The following is a 21,538-nucleotide window of genomic DNA, read 5'->3' on the forward strand; positions in this document are numbered from 1 at the left end:
AGGGAATTTGCTGCATTAATATTTCCTTTGAGGAAATTCTATTTCCTGTGAGGAAATTTGCGGCTTCAAATTTTCCTTTGAGGAAATTCTATTTCCTCCGAGGAAATTTGAGGCTTCAAATTTTCCTCTGAGGAAATACTTTTTCCTGTGAGGAAATTTGCGGCTTCAAATTTTCCTTTGAGGAAATACTTTTTCCTGTGAGGAAATTTTGTCAACAGCTATTTCCTGTGAGGAAATTTTTGACAGACACTTTTCCTTGAGGGAAAATTCAAGACCACAAATTTCCTCTAAGGAAAACATTGTTCTCCAAATTTCCTCTATGGAAATTTCTGTTATTCAATTTTCCTCTATGAAAATTTCAAAACAGTAAAAACAGTATGAATATAATTTTTCTGAGACTGAATAATTGATACAAAAGATAATTAAAACTTTAATAAAATGTTCACTGATGAGTAACATGACATACAAAAACAATAGGCTAGCTGTTTGAGACAATACAATAATAAGCAAAACGCTATGAATATCATACTATTTGTGATGTTATTAATATTGTGCTCATATTTGCAGATTAAATAAATAACCACTTTTCATGTTAATTTAACTTTTTCTTCTGTTTAGGCTGCTGCGTACAATTATTCAATCCCCTACATAACAGTTCAGTGAATAAATAATTACATCCACCAGACATCTTCCTTCAATTGGTAAAGAATACATTTTTGCAATTTGTTCTTCAAACGTCTTCCTCTGTATATTTGATATGACAGAGCTATGTACATGAATGGATAAAGCAGGTGTTTATTTCGACAACAAAATACTATTTTTTCTACATTTCTCCATAATCCTTCAGTGAATATGTAGGTTGTTGCAATTACACAATTGTGTTCTTGTGCATCTATGATTGTACTCCATTTTGTTTACAGCCATTTTGTAGAAATTTCCTATTTTCTTTTTCCAGGTAAGCACACATTTCATTTCACATTAATCCAATTAGCACACAATGTAGAAAACTATTAACCTTAAGTTTCCTCTTCTGTATTGACCTGTTGATGATCATGAAAACCAAGAAGTCTCACCTATAAATACACAAAAAAATAAATTGAGAAAAAAACAGCAATATGAAATAAGCTTATTTTATCATGTTTAATATGAACATTTTGAGAAACTTAAATTTGATATTCTTATTAATCATGATTATGAGTTCTGTTTTCAGTGCTTTGTGTCCACGACTTAATGCCTTGCAGTGATAATGAGTTGAGCCACTTGCAACAGTTTTTACAGTTTGTTCATATGATGTGCTATTTGAACCACTGTCCTAGATTATGGTTAGGTGGAGTGCTCACAGACATGATTTTTTTATTAATTGTTATTGGCTTTGAACTTATTTGGATTGTTTAAATCTTTTCAGTTATGGGTTTTCTCATTATCGAAGGCCGTCATTGGTTTTTAATTGCTTGCATCCACTTCTTTGAACTCTGGTGGATAGATAACTCACATACCACATCTTCTTATTTTTATAATAGTCATCATTCAAGGGCAATCACTTTTATTATATAGAAGTGGTCTTACCATTTAGGCCTTGTTGTCTTCTGTTTATGTTGTTTTGCCGATCATTTCTACTGTACAGTTGTCATGGTTGTAATTGTTTATATTTTTCTTTATCTTCTATATTTCTTGCCCTAAACTCAAAAAAGGTAAAAACTATAATTTAATGACTATAACTATTATTGTACATCAGTATGTGTTTTTCTATATACCATGATATATAAAAAAGGAATGAAATATTTGTGCTATTTCATTTCACAGACTATTTGCCAGTCAACAGTTTCAAAGACATAACCACGGTCAATAGTTTAACAAACAAACATTCCCGTACTTTTTCATCGTGTTCATACTAATTTTTCAATGGACAACAATGACGTGATTAACTATTCTTCTATGATGTGTGTGCTTGACAACATTAAACTCTGAAATATTGTTAACGGTATAATCTGTATGTGTCTGTCGTCAAAATTTCAAATTAATAAATTGTGTTGTAAAATGCTTGTAATTAATAAATTACTTACAGAAGCAATTAAAACAAGAGGCTCACAAAATGAATGGGATCTAAGAACTTAAAAATTTCTAATTTACCTATTCAAACCATATCATTATTATTTGCTTTTATATATAAATCATTCAGAAATAACTAAATTTTAAAGAAAACAAAAGGAAAAAAAGGAAAAAAAATCCCCCCCAAAATGTTTTGAACCCCCTTATGATTCATCACCCCCAAACTCAATCCCAGCCTTCCCTATGTGGTAAGGTACCTTGCTGTACAATTTTAGAGAGATCCATACACTTGAACACAAATTATTGTCTGGAAACTAGAAAAATGCTTGTTTTTTGGCCCCAAATTCCTTAACATTTAGGGCAATTACCCCCAAACTCAATCCCAGCTTTCCCTTTGTGATATGGAACCAAGTAGTACAATTTCATAAAGATCCATACACTTACACACAAATTATTGTCCTAAAACTAGAAAAATGCTTGTTTTTTGGCCCCAAATTCCTTAACATTTAGGGCAATTACCCCCAAACTCAATCCCAGCTTTCCCTTTGTGATATGGAACCAAGTAGTACAATTTCATAAAGATCCATACACTTACACACAAATTATTGTCCTAAAACTAGAAAAATGCTTGTTTTTGTCCCTTTTTGCCCATAATTCCTAAAATTTTGAGGCAATTATCCCCAAAATCAATCCCAGCCTTCCCTTTGTGGTATGGTACCTTGCAGTACAATTTCAGAGAGATCCATACACTTGAACACAAGTTATTGTCTGGAAACTAGAAAAATGCTTATTTTTGGCCCCTTATTCCTCAACATTGTGGGCAATTACCCCCAAAATCAATTCCAGCTTTCCCTTTGTGATATGGAACCTTGTAGTACAATTTCAGAAAGATCCATACACTTACACACAAGTTATTGTCATGAAACTAGAAAAATGCTTGTTTTTTGCCCCTTTTTTAGCCCCCAATTCCTAAAATTTTGAGGCAATTACCCCCAAAATCAATCCCAGCATTCCCTTTGTGATATGGAACCTTGTGGTACAGTGTCAGAGTGATCCATACACTAACACACAAGTTATGTCAGGAAGTTACAAAAATGCTTATTTTTGGCCCCTTATTCCTTAACGGTTGGTACCATAACTCCCAAAATCAATCCCAACCTTCCTTTTGTGATATTGAACCTTAAGGTAAAATTTCATAGAGATCCATTTACTTAAACTAAAGTTAGAGTGCGAAAACCAATGTGTCTTTGGACGACGACGCCAACGTCAAACCAATATTTTGACAGAAAAATTTTTTTGCGGTCCTATAACAAATGTATAAATACTGCAAAGTTTCCTTAAAATTACCAATCTAGTGGCAGCAACCCAACAATGGATTGTTAGATTCATCTGAAAATTTAATGACTGATAGAACTTGAAATAATGAACAATTTTACCTCACATAAGATTTGCTCTAAATGCTTTAGTGTTAGAGATATAAGCCAAAAACTGACAATTTTATGTTTAAAGGGTCTATAATTTAGATTGACAACTTCAGACATACTAATATTTGACCTTTTCAAACTATACATTACCAAATCACTACTTAAGGATGTTCGCTACTCTGTTTCAAAATAACAAGCTTTTTAAAAGACTGTTATAAATTGAAAGTATATGAATAAAGGAACTAAAAAAACAGAAAAATGAAGGGTCCGTGTGCTTGTTTTTAAGATATAAGCCATTAAAAATTTGGCGGGAGTGATTCTCTCCAGACTTTTCATACACTTAACACTGGCACCTTTTTCTTTCAAAAGCTATGGAAAAATAACAAGGATTTTATAAGATTTTCAAATATGGCTTTTTAAACTATATAATAAAAATATGAAGAGAAAAGTAGGGACAAAATTTTTTAATGGCACTGCATGGATAAAACCAGAGGATTCCGAATATCTGGTAAAAATTCAAAATCAAGAGGAGCGAACATCCTTAACCTAAAAAAAATGCCACATTTTTTCCAATGTAATTTTGAAGGAGTATGAAAATAATTTGCTATTTGCAAAACTTTACGACAAAAGAGATGATTTCAGCTTCCCAATTGTGAACTTTCCATTTCTATGTAGCAACATTCCAGCAGCGCCTGCATACGGAGTATATATCTCCCAATTGATACGATATTCCCGGGCTTGTGTTTCCTATCATGATTTCCTTGATAGAGGATTGCTGCTCACAAGGAAGCTATTAAACCAAGAGTTCCAAATGGTGAAGTTGAAGTCATCCCTTCGTAAATTTTACGGACGCCATCACGAGTTGGTTGACCGTTATGGAATAACCGTTTCACAGATGATATCGGATATGTTCCTTATGTCGTAACTACAATACCCTTCCCTTTTCACGAATGTGACTTACCGAATTAGACTATTTACCGGATTTGTAATAACATAAGCAACACGACGGGTGCCACATGTGGAGCAGGATCTGCTTACCCTTCCGGAGCACCTGAGATCACCCCCAGTTTTTGGTGGGGTTCGTGTTGCTTAGTCTTTAGTTTTCTATGTTGTGTCATCTGTACTATTATTTGTCTGTTTGTCTTTTTATTTAAGGCCATGACGTTGTCAGTTTGTTTTCGATCTATGAGTTTGACTATCCCTCTGGTATCTTTCGTCACCCTTTGCAAGTTATACACTATCCACACTATAGACCTAATAGAGCATGTAGTCAGAGTAGAAATACTAATTTTAATCAAACTTGGCATGAACTAAGATTAGGGAATTATAAGAGTTTACCTAGTTTCGTGGCAATAGCATATATACATTAAAGACTATAAGTTCATTCTTATATTTGAACTTTGGGTGTTAATTTTTTGCCGTTTAATGTTTAACATTTAACTATCAAGATTTGGGCCTACATAATTTAAATATTGCAAAAAACTGCTTTTAAAATGTCTTTAGAACTATTTATATATAATTGTGTATGTCACATGTATGTACATGATGTATTTTAATGTAAAGCAGCTGAATACTCATTTGCTGTCTCAGATTTATTTCAATTCTTCAAAAGTCGAATTTATATGAGCCTATGCCTGAAAAATAAAGATTTCAAATTAAGGGGGGGGGGGGGGGGGGGGAGGAGGCTAATATAAAAATTATTCATGTATACTTATAAAAATATTTGTATTTCAAAAGGAAAGAAAGTTACTTATCTGCTTATAGCATACCACATGAGTAGAACAAGGTCCCATATTAGGCCATGCAAGACTGAATAACATTTAAGGTCAATATAGGCAGTAACACATTTTTACATGTATATGAAAAGGCATACACATAACAATGCATAAGCTAGAGGAAATAAAAATGTGTTTCTTTTTGGTAATTTGTAGGCTAAGGTGACATCATACAAGAAGTATGAGTGATTCTCAAACTAAAATAAAATAATTTCATCCCCCTACTTCATTGTACAATTAGGTTTACTTTTTATGCATAAAAAATATGAATAAATAAATTTTGAAGTAATACATGGTCCACACTAAGGAATCTTTTTGTAAAAAATGAAAATCAATGGATGATAACTATGTACTTGGAATAACAGTTAAGATTTCACATGCTGAAATGTCTCGTCAGCCCAATCTCAGTCAGTGAAATAAATTATTGTTTGTTTTTTTTAAAGTGATATGGAAGTAGTCCAAATAATAATGACGCATTGCATGGCATTTTTTTTCTCTCTCTGACGCCGTAGGAAGTAGAAGTGAGTTGACATAACATGTATGTTATCATGCAAAATCAACAGTAATGAGTATACCTATGATTGTCATCGTCACTGCAAAAGGATCATTAATACCAGGGGGAAAGGAACCAATAAATTGATCGGATCCGATATGAAGTTCCCAGTAACGGAGAACCTCTAACCTGCTAACTTTGAGGTAATATTATTGAGTAGGTGGAAAGGGTATTGGGAGACAGGGAGAAAGGGGGCGGGAGAAAGGAGAGAGGGGGCGGGAGAAAGGAGACGAGGGACGGGAGAAAGGAGAAAGGTACCCCCCTTTCCATCCCCTCATTATTAGTGTCAACAGAGACATACAATACAATTGTATTATATGTCTCTGGTGTCGGTGGTCTCACAAATGAATCAGGGTGAATTGCAGGTTACATTAATTAGCAGAGAATCAACTTGTTATTCATTATCTCGCAGTTATTTACGGTTAATTAGCGGTATATATCCCAAAACAGGTGCTCGGAGCTAGTACTAGTCTATGACTAATAAGTAACAATTATATTTATATTCACAATCAGTGGCGGATCGAAGGAGGATGGGATCCGGGGGTTTGACTCCTCTTTTGGTGAACGATCAATGCATTTAATGGAGACATATATTTGGACCCCCTTTATCCTGGCTGGAATCGCCCCTGATATTACATGTAAATCAATTAAGTCCCGGGTTACTGTTAGCATTAATAGCATAACGGTAATCACAAAGAGTGTGGTAATTTTAAAAAGGACGAGGATTTATAAATATACAATTCTTGAAGGTAAACGGACAGAAAGTCACAGGACAAAAAGTCAGAGGACATAAAGTCACAAATTGGATAGGACAAAAAGTCACAGGACAAAAAGTCACAAATAATTTGTTGACAATTGTTTGAATATATAATAGAAAGATTTTCAAATAATTTCTTTTTTTTACATTTATTCATTTTTAAGTTTAGGAAATTGTTCATAAGCCTTGATAAATGAAAAATTATTAAATTTTAATCATGCAAATGATATATTTTTTGGAACCATGCAGCCATTTAAGTGCCAAACCACTTTGACATTTTGTTATCATAACAATTATTTGATCATCATTGATATTTATTGAATAAATTTTATTACAATGTTGCTTCATATATTATAGTTCAAGAAAAAATCAAAAATTTATTTTTAAAATCAGTGTTTTCTTGTTCAGAGAAAAATAATCTCAAAACTGAATTGTGACTTTTTGTCCTGTGACTTTTCGTCCGTGACTTTTTGTCCTGTGACTTTCTGTCCTGCATTCTTCTTGAAGAGGGGGGAGAGTGCACTTCACGATAATCGAAAAAAGTGCCTTGCACGTTATTTTCATCTTCTTGTCTGAAACAGTCTGAATAATGAGCTCCAAGGCGAAGCGTGAAAACAATAAGTCATGTGAAGTACTAATGACAAACACGTTGTACGGACAAACCCTTAAATCCCTCAATGTTATGTCAAATGAATTATAGCGAGGAAAGGTAAATTTAATCTAATATCAAAACTAAATATTTGTTATATTTCGCTCCTGATTTCTCAAGAAATCATAGAATCAATAAATGTATAAATTTTAATTATGCATGTCTGTGTGAGATCCATTTCATGAGACCAAGGATTTCTATAAAATCCTTGATGGGACCCTTTATATATACAGTTTTCTATTTTCTCCGGAAATTTTTTTTAAAAAATATAATCTTTTGGGAAATAATCCGATTTTGTTGAATTATTTCCCTTCATAATTACGATAAATCCTTTTAGTTCTTCAATTTTAAATTAAAATACATATTTCATTTTGATCTAACGACAAACTTTTTAAATTGTAGTGGCATGGTCAGTCAACTGATTAGTTGCATGGCTGATTACCAGTTTACGGGCGACCCAGTAATTTTCCATATAACAGTGGCCTGTACCCTTGGGGTGTGTATAACTTATTGTGAATACCTTAATTTTCTGAGGAACATCCTGTCCACGTGTAATACTTAGTATATATTGCAACAGATGACATTAAACAAATTTCTTTGTAGCATCGGTGTCCATTTCATGTTCAACCACTCGAAAATTTCACAAAAAAGATAATATAATAAAATCATTAAAAAAACACTAGCAAATAAACTTCGCAATGAGTAAACGGAGATTTGTGTTTTAAAGGGCTTATTTCCAGTGGATATATTTCATACTAGATAACTAGACCTGAGATAAACTTTTTTTTTGTAATATATATTTTATTATTTTCATATCATTCTCAAATCTCGATCATCTTAAATAAAGATGTACAAAAAATAATTTTGTTATAACTCATAAATATATGGTAAATCATAATTGTTACAAATTATAAAATGGTAAGTCAATGCCCGATGTGCCGCCGTCTGTTGCAAAACTACGATTTAATCTTTTAAATGAAAGACGTGCACTGCCTTCATCGGAACAGAGGAAAGTCCACCTAGTATCCGCTGAAAAAAAAGAGATCATCATAAACTTTTTAGCAGACCTTCTCGTGTAAAAAAAAACCAAACTTTTAACTGAATTAAACAAAAAATTATCAAACAAAACTCATTAGAACACTCATAGCAACATTTTGTTTAGACCTGAGATAACTTATAGTAAGATTATTTATATAGAACAATTAAAAAAAAATGTCCGATCTGATACACGTACCTATAATGTACAAAATTTTGTGAACAGCTTCAAATATATGGCCTTATCATTGGTAATATATCATATTTGTATCAGTTATTGCTGAACGTGTAAACAAATTAAAATGAAGAAATAGGCTCGAAACCGCATTTTTTAAAGATATTTTTTTCAATCCCCAAATATGTAATAGATATACAGATTAAAGTGCAGATGAGAAGATAAACTTTCTTTTCTACCGAAGTAAATATATTAACAAGGATTTAGGATATCAATAAATTATTAAATTCATCAATTTATTAAATTTAAACATGTGATCCAAAAATAAAAAAAATAACTGACGGGAAATTGGCTATACCTTTTTGGTATTAGCCATGAAGCTTCATGTATGTACCAGCCACTTTAACTTATTATTTTCTTAACCTTTAAACAATACATTTTAAAATGAACTACTTTATTTAAAGTAGTTCAAGAAAAATATATATATATATATATATATATTAGATAACTCTTTCCTTTATATTCAATGGAACAAGAAGCGAATTCGTTAGCGAACTAGAGTAACTATAGAAATAGCGTCGTTTCAGGTCTTCTTCTGACCGGCAATCATGTGAAAACCTTAGCAGTAATGAAAGTGGAACGTCCAGTGGGCTGTGCTCAGCCACGTCCGAATGGGGACGTTGAATTCTTGCAACAACTCTTCGAGTGGACTGTAAGTAGCCTGGTATTAGGCCAATTTTCTGTCCCTCCTTTTTCATAGGCAGTCGAAATTTTCCGACCGTATCACGGGCGGTCTCAATTACAAGACCTACATGTACCTATCATATATTATTCGGTACGTCAGACACACCCGACATTAATCAACCAAAAACTCAATATTTTACAGTAGGGAATGAATATCTCCCACGTTCTCTTGTCCCTTGAAGGATCAATATTGAATTTCTTCCAATCGCCCCCCCCCCCCCTTTTTTTATAAGATTACATTATGGCGTATGTTTTTTTTTTAATTTTACGAAAGACCAACAAATCGATTTTTATCACCAAATTTGTCTTTGCTGAGATTAACACTAAAAAAGTATAACAAAACGTAACGATTGAAAACTCACATGCAGTTCAGTTTTTAAGATATTTTTTTCTTTGGAAACTAACAGACTAATTTTCAAAAAGTTTTTTCTTTTTTCTTGAACCATTATTTATTAAAACGAATTTGTAGACAAAAGTTATTCTTAAATATTAATAATGATCAATGATTGTAAAGAAAAATCCATCATAGTAGTTTGTTAATTTACTGGATCCATGGTGTTAAACATGTCACCTTTCTTTTACAAATAACTGATTAAAAATATGAAGCCTTTACTGTAAAATAAATCATTCTAAAAAAATAAATTGATCCAGATTTTTCTCTCATAACCTTTAAACAGTTATTGTAAACTAATTTATTCGAACTATAATAGTCCTATGACTTGCTGTCCGTTTACCAATATTTATACTTTATTAAGTGTTTTCATATTCATTGATCATTAACTTCATGTTTTGCGAATATTTATAAGGGGGTAATTATTATAGCCAGTAATAGCTAACAATTTATCTAAAAAAAACGAGATGCTATATTCAAATTCTGAGATACGAATCTAGTTCTTTAAAAAAAAAAATTCTCAACAACAAAATTCTACACTTTCATCTATCTTGGTCTTTTTGTCTCCGCTTCGAAGCCGCCATCCCGTACCAAACATTTCTATTCGTTCGCCAATATACAATCATGTAAGTAATATACAACAGGCAGTAGATCTGGATTTGTAAATTGTTATTTTGGATTTTACCTGATTAGGACGTGTCTCGTTGAATTTTCTAATAAACTTACACACACATAATCTGACTTTAATCGTAATGTTATGAGATCTTATAAGAACATAGAGCTACTGTATATATAGGCCTAGTTGCATGCAAGTCTTTACAACTTATATATTTTGGTATGCTATAGTTTGTTTTTATAGACTATTTGTCATTTGGTCGGGGTTTTTTGTTGTTGTTGTTTTTAGTTTTTGACATGGCGTTGACTCGAGTTTGATATATTATGCATCTTTTGTGCTGTATTTTAACAATTATTTACAAGAATGCTGCATGTTTACACATTCATCACTATACCGCATCTAAATATAGCTTTATTGTAAAAAAAAAAATAAGGAGATGTAGTATGATTGGTGATGAGACAACTATCAACCAGAATTTAAAATACCTGATACAAGCAATTGTGACTTACTTTCTTTACTCAGAGTGATCGTGAATTAATCAGATAAGCTGGAGGAGGGTTTTTTTTTTTTTTTTGGGGGGGGGGGGGGCTTCATACTAAAAGAAACGAAATTAGCATTAGCTTTTTGTGATAAATATATAATAAACTCACAGTAACAGAAATAGCTCTTGAAAGTTCTCTCAGATCCCGGCATTTTTAACTGTTTTTGACGCGTGTTAAAAAAATCAGCACCTGGTTACAGGGGCTCATTTGACAAATTATCATCTTTCGTAATTTAAGTTATAAAATCTAAAATTAAAGTGATCTAAAATGTTCATGACTAACGAGTATTTTCACTTGTACGCTGTGAAATGAGTCTAAGAGTATATACATGTATATCGGGATACTGACTGCATAGTAAAATATTTATGTACCTATTAGTTGCGGCTCATTTTGGTCTTTTAAGTAAGTGTCCTTCCCCTGCATTACTTGATCGCTTTTGTAAAAAATAAACAGCACAACAACAGCACTCGACATCAGTATAATTTGTACCAAAAAATGAAGAAAATATTCAAAAAGAAGGCTCATAAAATTCAAATATTGGTAAGCACGCACACTAACTTGTCACTACGGACATGATCTTTTTGTTAATGCGCCAAACTCGTTTCTTCCACAGGACGATGTCGATGGTGTGGAAAATGACGTCTTGCAAGGCTATTTAGGCGTCCCAGAAAAAAAATTAAAATAGCCTTGCCAGACGTCATAATTATTTGGACTAGGGAAAACCCAACAAATCATTAGTTCCCCAAATGAGTATCCTAGTTGAAAGTTTTTTTTAATATGATATAGCTATTTCATATTGGAATGGCACATATTCATGAAAAATCAACAAATGATCCGAAAGTCGAAAAGATGAATATAGTCCTCTGACTTCACAAACTTGGAAACAGTTGTGATGTTGCTTCGCTGAGCTATAGATAACCGTACGACCATCAACAATGAGCAAAATTCACACCATATAGACATAGGTGCTTGAGGACAGGAGTCGAGATTCACATTGATAGTAAACATGCATATATTAAGAGTAAGAATATGGTATATTAGTATATATATGGTACAAATAAGTGATATATATTGAAAAATCTAAGATTTATGATAAGAAGGGGGAGGAACTATGGGGGGGGGGGGGGGGGGGCTCAAAACAGGATCCTGTCCTCAAGCACCTATGCATATAGAAAGCTGTAAATATAATAAAAGGCCTCGAAATGACAAATGTAAAACAAAAAAAACAAGAAGCCTAACATTTATAATAGAATTTAAAATAAAATTGAAAATAGAAATGGGGAATGTGTCAGAGAGACAACAACCCGCCCAAAGAGCAGATAACAGTCGAAGATCACCAATGTGACTTCAATGCAGCGAGAAAATCCCACAACCTGAGGCGTGCTTCAGCTGGCTCCTAAACAAAAATGTATACTAGTTCAGTGATAATGGACGTCATACTAAACTCCGAAATATATAAAAGAAACTAAAATTAAAAATCATACAAAACTGACAAATGCCACAGGCTCCTGACTTGGGACAGGTGCAAACATATGGTGGGGTGAAAAGCCTATATACTGTAAATTTCAGAAATTATTGCATGCATTTACTAATATTGCCAATTAACATATAATCAGTCAAGGATATAACTCTATAGCATGTATAGCATGTATAGGGTTATTACAGAAAAATAACATACATTTGTTATTGTGGACTAAAAAATCAAAGAACTGTGATAACATATGCATGTTACATGTTTCAAAGGGACAATATACATCATTAGTTTTCTTAAAATGTACACAGGTTCTATTGATATTACTATTGTCTTCATGTATACTTAACTATAGAAAGATATAACAGTTCATAGCTCGCCAATCATTCATAGTACACCTATGTTATTACTGAAAAAAATATGCCTATAATAACTAACGGGTGTTATTACAGCTCCTCTACATCATTCCTAAGCATTTGCTCAGACATTCATCATGCTTAATTACAATGTATTTTAATTTATTGTAAGAAATAATGATCAGAGCATGTAATGAGGTTCTGCGCAAGCTTCCCAGTAATTCCCAAGTGTCTTATATAACAAGTTAAATGCCTTTAATAACTAATATAAAAAAGAAGATGTGGTATGATTGCCAATGAGACAACTCCTCACAAGAGACCAAATGACACAGAAATTAACAACTATAGGTCACCCTACGGCCTTCAACAATGAGCAAAGCCCATACCGCACAGTCAGCTATAAAAGGCCTCGAAATGACAATGTAAAACCATTTAAACAAGAAAACTAACAGCCTAATTTATGTACGAAAAATGAACGAAAAACAAATATGTAATACATAAACAAGCCACAACCACTGAATTACAGGCTCCTGACTTGGGACAGACACATACATACAGAATGAGGCGGGGTTAAACATGTTAACAGGATCCCAACCCTCCCCCTAACCTGGGACATTGGTGTAACAGTACAACATAAGCCTTGTTATTACAGCTAAGTTGATCCCTTAAAAGCCTCGTTCATTGATTTGCCATGGTTAATGAAAAATGTATTAATTTAATTCAAAAATTAGTTATCAAGGCTATGCATTTAGTTTCTGCGCAAAGTTTCAAGAGTTCCCTAGAGCCTACCAAAAATCAAAATATTTATGATTTATTTTACAAATAACAAACATATGTTATAACAGATTTAGAAAATTTAAGGATTTAAGAGTAGACAACTCATGAAAGTATCTGTAATAACACATGCAAGTTTTTTTCTGTAATAACCCTATAGAGTTATATCCCTGACTGATAATCATGATAATTTCCCTTTCAATTTTTAAAAAATTCTGATTTAAGTTTTTGTTGTATATTGGGACTTTGGATAGTCTCAAGAATGCTTTCACCAATTGTTATGAAACTTTGGTGAATTGATTTTATATATTGACATAAACTCCCTTTTCATTTTTATGACCCATAGTGGGTCAACCCTTGACCGTCTAATTAAGTTTGCCTCAACCAAATGTTATAAAACTTTTACAAAAGCTTATTACCACAATACTCAGATCAAGTGTGGTGGTGTCAGTGTTACCGTTCTAGAGTTATGTCCCTTTACAAATGGAAAAATTGCTGAATTTTTGGTTTCCCGCTCTCTAACTTTAACTTTAGTTTGCCTCAACCAAATGTTATGAAATTTGCACACAATGCTTATTATCACAAAAAACAGTTTGAATTTTGGTGGTGTCACTTTTACTGTTCTAGAGTTATGTCCTTTACAAATGGAAAAAATGATGAATTTTTCGTTTCCGTCCTCTAAATTAAGTTTGCCTCAACCAAATTTTATTAAACTTTAACGCAATACTTTTTACCACAAAATCAGATCAAGTTCAAATTTAAGTAGAATAAATTTTACCGTTCTTAGTAATCTTCCTTTATAACTTTATATGATATGCAAGCCGGAGTATCATCCCCTATTTATTTTTATATAAGATGCAGAGTTATGGAATTTTAGTTGTTGGAAAATTGTTTTAAATTGTCCATTTTCACACTTTGGAAGGTTTTAGAATTGTATTTGTTCAAAAATCACGGCCTTAAACTTATATACACTTGCAATATCCCTAAATGGAGCCAAATTATTTTCATGTTTTGTTTCAATGTATACCACTGTGTGCATGTCCTTTTTTAGCTCACCTGGCTCGAAAGGCCAAGTGAGCTTTTCTCTTCACTTGTCATCTGTCGTCGTCCGTCGCCGTTGTTAACTTTTTACATTTTGAACTTCTTCTAGAGAACCACTGAATGGAATGGAATTAAACATGGCATGAATGTTCCTTATGAGGTGCTGACCAAGAGTTGTTACTTGATCCAAGATGGCCGGCAGCGGGGGACTTAGTTTAAGATAGGACCCTATAGGAAATACATACAAATGTCTTCTTTTAGAGAACCACTGAATGGAATGAAACCAAACATAGCATGAATGTTCCTTATAAGGTGTTGACCAAGTGTTGTTACTCTGTAGCCGATCCATCATCCAAGATGGCCGCCAGCGAAGAACGACAATATTAAACCAAATATGGCCTCAATCATTATTAAAGTATGTGTTATGATTTTTATCTTTTTTATATGATTTCAAAAACCCAAATAGAGTCAGGTGAGCGACACAGGCTCTTTAGAGCCTGTAGTTTTTTTTAGGGGGGGGGGGGGGGGGGGGGGGGGGGTCTTAGTTGCGCAGTGCTCACAGTTTTTCTATAATGATTAATGTAGTTGATCATTAAAATTCGTTTAAAGCATAAACCCAAGCTAAAAGGACAACAAGCTTATCAAGCACTCATGGTACAGCTTTTTATTAAACACGCATTGATATATACATTAAACAGCAAAATGATTATTGATGCAAGATGTCATTAAATAATAATTTTTACTCTTTTTATGTGTAGGACAAGAACTATAGAAGATACAGAGAAATTATAAACAGCAGAAATGATAGGCAATTTAAAATTTGCAGAAGTCAACAAATCCTAAATGGTAAGTAAACTCATCATAGATACCAGGATTAAATTTTGTATTTACGCCAGACGCACGTTTCGTCTACAAAACACTCATCAGTGATGCTCGATAAGACTCATAAGGCCACTTTTATAAAAATTATTGCCCTTGAAGAAAGATGATTATCATGATTATTATAAAAATAAAAAGATGTGGTATATTAAATATGAAAACTATTGATCATGGCTCTAAGAAAGCAATTATAGGCCAGAGACGGCCTTCAATAATGAGAAAATCCATGCCCTATTGTCAAAGTAGTCATAATAAAAGGCTCTCAGATGAAAAATTGAAATAATCCCAACTGTAGAACTAATTGCCTAGTTTATAACAAAACAAATTAAAAAAAATAAATATGACAGAAATGAAACAACAACAACCACTAAATTTTAGTGTCAGAATAAACTACAGGCTCCGAACTTGGGACAGGCACAATCAGAATATGGCAAGGTTATATAAAAATAAGAAGATGTGGCATGATTGTCAATAAGACAACTCTTCACCAGACAAGAAATGACATACGGGTAGATTTCCTGCAAAAAAATAAACAGTCCGGACTGAGCAGGAAATTTATACCTTTCCCTTAATCGAAAAGACACAAAGATCTGTTAGTACTCACAGTTACTGACAGCTAGTTAAAAATCAATAAAAACTAATACATGTAATAAAAAAATCAGGTTTGTGAGCACTCAACCCTACCTTAACTTTGGACAGTGGTTTAACAGCTCAACATATAAAGAACAAACTGTAAAATAACCGTTGCAATTGCCTCAACTCAAAAGATTGATGAAATGCACAAAATCAACAAATATAAAAACCCATAGACAAAAAGCACGGAATTGAGAGAACTCACAAGTAAGAGAGGAAATATTCTTAAAATGTTCATTAACAGGACAAAATAAGCTTTTTTATTGCTGTTTCTCTCTCCATTTATAACATTTAATTTGTTTATTTTGTGTATTTATAGGTGATCAGACATCTTGGTTTTCATGATCAATAGGTCAATACTGAAGAGGACACTGAAAGTTGATATCTATCTACATGGTGCGCTAATTGGATTAATGTGAAATGGAATGTGTGCTTGCCTGCAAAAAAGAAATAGGAAATTTCATCATAATCACATGATAATGGCTATAAACAAAATGGAGTTCTATCATAGATGCAGAAATTCACAATTGTATACATGTAAATGCAACAACATATTATATATATTTGTCGAAAGAAGGGAGAAATGAAGAGAAGATAGTATTTTGTTGTTGAAAGGAACACAAGCTTTATCCACTCATTACATCCTCTCCTCATATCAAATATACTGAAGAAGATCTTCGAAGAACAAATTGCAAAAATGTTTTCTCTAAGAATTGAAGGAAATTGTTTATCATGTTTATTGAATGGAATAATTTATGCATTGAACTTTTACGTAGTGGATTGAATAACTGTACACACATGACACAGCAGCTGAAACAGAGGAAAATTAAAATTTACAGGAAAAGTGTTTATTTTATTATTTAATTTGCAAATATGAACGCATTCTTAAGAACACCACAAATGGTATGACATTCAAATTGGTTGCTTATTAATGTATACAATTGAAACAATAACAAAGAAAACAGAATACTTTGCTACAAAAAATATTTTATAAATCAAAGTTAAAGTCATATAAAGTATGTACAATACCTTGACCTAAACAGTCAGACTCACTGTATTGTTTTTGTATGTCATGATAATTTTGAGGCAAAAATTTATTAAAGTTTTAAATATCATTTGTATCATTTATTAAGTCTTGTAAACATTATGTTCATACTGTTTGTATAGTGAAGAAATTTACAATGAGTAAAAATAGGGGAAACCATTTCCTACAGGGAAAGTTGATGTACAGAAATTTCCTTTGAGGAAATTTGGAGAATAATGTTTTCCTTAGAGGAAATTTGTGGTATTGAATTTTCCCTCAAGGAAAAGTGTTTGTTAAAAATTTCCTCAAAGGAAATTGCAGTTGACAAAATTTCCTCACAGGAAAAAGTATTTCCTCAAAGGAAAATTTGAAGCTGCAAATTTCCTCAGAGGAAAATTTGAAGCTGCAAATTTCCTCAGAGGAAATAGAATTTCCTCAAAGGAAAATTTGAAGCCGCAAATTTCCTCAGAGGAAATAGAATTTCCTCAGAGGAAATATTAATGCAGCAAATTCCCTAAGGGAAATCTTTTTCCCTTGAGGAAAATACAATTTCCCTTAAGGAAAAATCTTTTTCCTTTAGGGAAATTTGATTTCCCTTGAGGAAAACTACTTTTCCTCTGAGGAAATTGTTGAAAAAAGGGGCATAACTTTTTCAACAGTGGTGCTAGAGCCAGAAATTTTTAGGACAAATATCAGGGAACCAATACCAACCAAGTTATCAACTTCATTTTGACTTAACTCCAAAAATTAAGGTGACAACTTTTGCACTCAGCGGAAGTGCAAACTTGTCCCGGAGACTGTTATTAACCTGCTATATTTTCAAGAGGGCCGATCCAAATGCTGTGCCTGATCTTTAATTACACTTCCCAAGCTAAATGTTTGCATAACAGGAAGACTGCTTGTCATCCTAACCGGAATTATTTTCTAACTCCGAAACGTCCAGCACGCTACCACTAAATTGTCTACAGAGACGTACATACAGTTTGAGTCATTTGCGATTATGATTCAGATAAACGACATACAAATGTCAATAATGTTGTTTAATCCCGCCCAATACTATTCTGTGTCTGTTCCAAGTTAGAAGTCTGTAAATCAGTGGCAGTTGTTGCTTGCTATCTGTTACATTTGATTGTGTTTTGTTGTGTAAAAATAAATCTGGCCGTTGTTTTTTCCGTTTGAATTATTAGATCGGGCCAGTTATAGCTTACTTTACGGTATGGGTTTTGCTATTTGTTGAAGGCCATACGGCGACCTATTGTTTGTCACTTCAACTTCAGTTGGTCTCTGGCAGATATAGTTGTCTCATTGGCAATCATGATATACATATATATCTTGATATTTTTTTCATATTGTTGCAAACTAAAAGTACACATATGATTGAACATGTGATACCGCAAATTTTGATAAAGTTGGAAGGATATTTCGCAAATGCCCTTATGTAACGAAATTCACTGGAGATTGCATTTGAAATTCTATATCAAACGTTACCCGTGTTTTCATATCCGCACCATATTAGTTATAGATGGGGCTTATAAGTACACCAAATGAAGTCCGTGTAGTTTTACTATTGTACATCACTTATATAAATCTACCATTTTTGCACTTCGAAAAATATTCTAAAGCGATAATGGAGGCCAAAATATGAAGATAATAAATATTACACATTAACGTTAAATCAAATCATAACATATCATGATCAGATGATAAAAGATATTTTTATACTAATAACTAAAGCACTATACAAATCAGCATATAATGAAATGTTTATAAAAATGTACGGGACAATTACATTGTACACGGAAAATATAAAAAGAAATAAACACCAGCAACCCCTTTGGAAATTGAATTTATTTCAAAATTATAGTATATATCTATAAATATACAAATAGTGGTTGGTTTTACCTGAACAAAGAGGATACACATGTCCTTCAACTTTTAAAAACATTTTATTTAAACATTGTGGATGGTATTGAGAGATAAAAATAAAACAACAAGTTACTGTTTTAAACCAAGGATTAATTTTGTATAGTACTATACAAATCCTTGTTTTAACCAGGAAACACGAATTAAAAAGATGTTATTTTCATCAATTGGAAATTACTATGACGCAAATGAAATAATTCATTCCTAATTAACAAAAAGAACCTTTCCGTATTGTGAATCGACAAATGATATTTAATTGTATCAATATAAGCAGAGAAAGTATTTTTTTAATTTGAATTGAAGTCAGCATCTCTACTTAAAACGTTTGCTCTCTTTTATGTTGATATATGGCTGCTTTTGGACTATGAATATGGTCAAATTTTAACCTGCAGTCAAATATTACGCGTTATTAATTCGCCCAAGTTTAGATCATGGTTACTACTTTAGCTGCAATCACTATACACAATGAAAGGGTACATTTTAAGAAGTGTAGCAGTCACTCACATAATTGTAATCACTCGATATTTCTAGTATATTATACTAGAAATATTTATGCAAACGTTCGAGTTAAAATAGCAGATACTAAGAGGTTAAATAGAGACATCTCCGGGGATACGTATTTGGGAAAAAGGCGCTTTAGGATGTAAATTGAATGGGGAAAAAGAGCACTTAAGGGCTTAAACTAATAGAGAAAAGAGCACTTCAATATTAGGTTAGCATCATAATGTTAATTCTTCATATGTTTGATAAATGGGCATTCTCATATGGTTGTGGCCTGTTATCTATTTCTTGCACGAAGAGATATTTCTCGTATCACACTGCACGGAGTGTGATACGAAAAAGTGATACGAAAATATGCGTTAATTTGATTGGCTTATTCAGCATCATGAGACGATTTAACGACATTTCCATTGGCTGATCATTAGGTCAATGATAGGTTGGTTCCCTCCGTAAAATATTCAGTTTGCCTTCGGAATATACAAATATTAACGGTCGGTATGAGTTAATGATGACCTTGAACTTGAACGTTTCGGTTCCCGGTTTGTCGAACGTCGACATACGGTACCATTTGAAAATGGCGTTAAACGTCTGAAGTCGCATGTCGGTTCTTGATGGAAACATATACCAAACTCACTGACTCTTAATTTAATAACAGGGGGAAATATGCTATAAACACGAAGAAAAATAGATTGTCGACTGTTTTCGTCATTCCATAATGCATATCCATGAACCTGTTCCCATGAAATGTACAGGCTTAGGCACATGCACTTGTTTCTATCCATGGGAAGGTCGACTATCCATATGTAATATATATTAACTATTGGATAAATAGATGAACTATTGGACAATGAAAAGTTGCAAATAATTTTGGACATCACACCGGTAGCAACATCAAGGAAACTCTCTCCAGCCAATGTAGCAAAAGTAGAACGCCTAACTAGACGCTTGATATACCAGCTACATATAGCCCGTTACAAGATTGTATGCGGATGATAACCATGATAATGACTTTAAAAGGGAAAATGAATCACTTCCATAGAAGAAACAATATCTTTGCCGCAAAACTTTTTAATTCTCCTATACTAGTCAACTTATAGGGTGAAAATAAGTAACATATTTTACTCTGTACATGTACATACTAGTGGTGACATCTTATTAAAGTGTGCCAGCTTATCTCGTAAATATTTTAAAATATATATAACCAACAGTATTTTAAGCAAAATATGGATTATATCACAAAAGGACTTTTTAGAAGAACCAAATATGACTTTTAGAAATTACTTTAAAATATATCTTTTAAATCACGAGCAAAAGGCACTCGTTCTTTCATTACATTACTGTGATATGAAAACAAATGATCTTATGGAATAATGTTGTTGGTACTTTATAGAAATGCGTTATACTTTTTAAAATACACTTAGCCACCAAACGGCTAGAGAAACCGAAACCAAATGTGATAAATATAGATTATAACATATTTTTCATATCAGACCCTTTATCAGCCCGAGAGCCGAAAGGCTCGAGGGATGATTTTGACCATGGGCTGATAAGGGGTCTGATATGAAAAATGACATGTTATGTTCTTTTTATCATATACTTCAGCAGAAGACATACAACAAAAACTATTTCCTTTAATTTTTTAATAATATATTTTTCCTGATTCCTAATATTTTTTTATCCAACTTTGTTATGTTTTACACACACAAAAAAAACGTACCATTGAGGTGTATTTTCCGGATTTGCCGAATGACGTCGAAATGTCACGTTACAGAAAAGCATGCGATAATAACCGGAAGCAGTTGATATAAAACGGAAGAAGTCACACGGTTAAAGCAATTCTTCAAAAATAATGAATAAATATATGTACAAATTAGTTTTATCATGGGGTACAGTTATACCATTATTTTCTATAAGTATATGATAAATGTCTATATAACAAAAGAAAGGAATTTTATAGTGACTTGACTTTTAATTATCGCACGATAAGCACCGGAACTTTTTAATCGTAAAACAAAGGATTTTTAATGTAAGTGTGTGTGTGGGTAGGATTTCACTGTATATGGAGAGCACTAAAACATATTCATATCCGATGGAGGCTTCACTGTACATAGATAATGCAGATCACAAGTTCTACATAGAAATGTATGGTTCCTCCATAAAGGGGGTTAACGATACAGAGGTAAGGTAAGGTAAGGATAGTCAACCAACCCATGGATAGAAACAAGT

The 21,538-nt window shown here is 32.7% G+C and overlaps 2 long non-coding RNA genes across 6 annotated transcripts; one reads left to right on the forward strand and one right to left on the reverse strand.

The window, feature by feature from the left end:
* Nucleotides 1-417: 417 nt before the first annotated feature.
* On the reverse strand, nt 418-5,919 carry LOC127723715 (uncharacterized). 2 transcript variants are annotated; one of them, XR_007992216.1, is made up of 3 exons: nt 5,824-5,919; nt 1,567-1,681; nt 418-1,073 (listed from the first exon to the last, which is right to left on the reverse strand). It is a non-coding gene; the product is annotated as an uncharacterized LOC127723715 (long non-coding RNA). The 2 variants fall into 2 exon arrangements; XR_007992215.1 differs by lacking the exon at nt 5,824-5,919 and having other exon boundaries at nt 1,567-3,327.
* LOC127723716 (uncharacterized) lies at nt 5,901-16,979 on the forward strand. Of its 4 annotated transcripts, XR_007992220.1 has the most exons (5): nt 5,901-5,944; nt 7,610-7,703; nt 9,005-9,129; nt 15,111-15,198; nt 16,184-16,979. It is a non-coding gene; the product is annotated as an uncharacterized LOC127723716 (long non-coding RNA). The 4 variants fall into 4 exon arrangements; XR_007992219.1 differs by lacking the exon at nt 5,901-5,944 and having other exon boundaries at nt 6,689-7,703; XR_007992218.1 differs by lacking the exons at nt 5,901-5,944; nt 7,610-7,703 and having other exon boundaries at nt 8,918-9,129.
* Nucleotides 16,980-21,538: the final 4,559 nt, after the last annotated feature.

The sequence above is a fragment of the Mytilus californianus genome, unplaced genomic scaffold (genome assembly GCF_021869535.1).
Source record: "Mytilus californianus isolate M0D057914Y unplaced genomic scaffold, xbMytCali1.0.p SCAF_13, whole genome shotgun sequence".
Lineage (NCBI taxonomy): Eukaryota > Metazoa > Mollusca > Bivalvia > Mytilida > Mytilidae > Mytilus > Mytilus californianus.